The sequence below is a fragment of the Chelon labrosus genome (genome assembly GCF_963514085.1).
Source record: "Chelon labrosus genome assembly, chromosome: 2".
In the NCBI taxonomy this organism is placed as follows: Eukaryota; Metazoa; Chordata; class Actinopteri; order Mugiliformes; family Mugilidae; genus Chelon; species Chelon labrosus.
Window position 1 is genome coordinate 6,068,989 of NC_140338.1, and position 1,797 is coordinate 6,070,785.

Genomic DNA, 1,797 nt, shown 5'->3' on the forward strand with positions numbered 1-1,797 from the left:
GTGACTGTAACCACAGAAGCGGGTCCGCCTGCTGCTTCAGTTCCTGTCTCTAACCAAGTGTAAAGCCATACGTCAAAATTTCCATTACTCAAGCAACTTGAATGTGTGCAGCTGTGAGAAAAAAATGGTTCTTAGCAAGGAAGAAAAAACAACTTGTTTTAAATGAAGGAAGTTTGGTGCATTTCACAATATGGTTTGGGTTTACCCCACCTGAAACAGGAAGGCTGCAAGATAACTCCCTCTTTTGCAAGCACATTAGGTGCATAAATGTGTCTTTCTCACTGCTTGAGACGAGACAAGATGAGACGATTGTTCTGAAGTAATGTAAGTGCAGACAGTGATAGATAGATAGATGGCATGTCTGTCCTGAAATACAACAAAAGTACTACTGCAATGCACACTCATCTGAAAAGGCTTCCACTGCGGTAACAGAGAGAAGGAGGCTGCACATCAACAAACCGACGATGAATTTCATTGTCAAAAATATTAGACCTTCAGCTGCTGTACACGTAGAAGCCTTCGGAGAAATACTGCCAGTTTTTTTTGTTTGTTTGTTTAATCCCGGCTACACTATCCCGCTATGAAGTGCTATTAAACACTCTTGATGATGCTGATTTATATAGGCTACACATATCTGCAGTGCACAGGATTGACAAACAGTTCTGTTCAGTTCTGTTTGTTGACATTGTTGCTGTGGTGTTAGAGCGTTTCTTTTGTCTTTGATGTCAGTGAATGCATCACGTGAGAGACGGAACTTCTGGTTGAGTTGATAGCTTGCCGAGCAGAAGGCTCATTTTAGAAGTGTCAGACGGATGGTGTTTATATAATGTTGCGTGGGCGTTCAAGCGCCGATAAACTTGCGGAGAAGCCTCTTATTATCTGCCACTTTCTGCAGTGAAGCCTGAATGCTGATTTTATTGCTGCAATAGATTGGCAACCTGTCCAGGGTGTACCCCGCCTTTCGCCTGATGACAGCTGGTATCCCCCCCCCCCCCCCGGTGACCCTTCACAGGACAAGCGGTTACAGAAGATGATGATTATGTTGGATAATTTAGTTTAGGTGCCATTAAGGGGGATCAAATTAATCATAAACTACTACGCGGTTGTCACCTGTAACCGCTTGTCCTGCGAAGGGTTGCGGGGGGGGGGGGGGGGGGCTGGGGCCTATCCCAGCTGACATTGAGCGAGTGGCGGGATACACCCTGAACAGGTCTCCAGTCTATCTCAGGGCTAACACAGAGAGACAGACAACCATTCATAGTCACACCTACGGCCAATTTAGAATCACCAGTGAACCTAACCAGCATGTCTTTGGACGGCGGGAGGAAGCCGGAGTACCTGGAGAGAACCCACGCAGACACAAGGAGAATATGCAAACTCCACACAAAAAGGCCCAGTCGGCCCATGGATTCGAACCCGGAACAGAAACATGTGTTAGTGCAACACAATACTTTTCAGCGGCACAACAAACTGCAGCAGTTGAATCAACAGCTCTGCAATTCATTTTAAACACATGCTGAATCCCTAACCTTCATGAAGCCAAGGTTTACCGGAGGACAGTTACAATGCGTTTTTCTTCAGTGTACCTAATGGAGTGGCCAGTGAGTGTATATATTCAGGGAAAGTCCAGTGAAAGAATGAGGAAACCACACAGACGTCAATTTAGAAACTTAAGCAGAACATACGAGTTCCGCTTGTCGTTTTTGGTCAGCATAGGTTGGTGCCACGAATTGGGTTAGATGTAGAAGTTTATTTTGTCTCATGTTTATCAGTTCATCACTTCAACTTTTTTCTTTC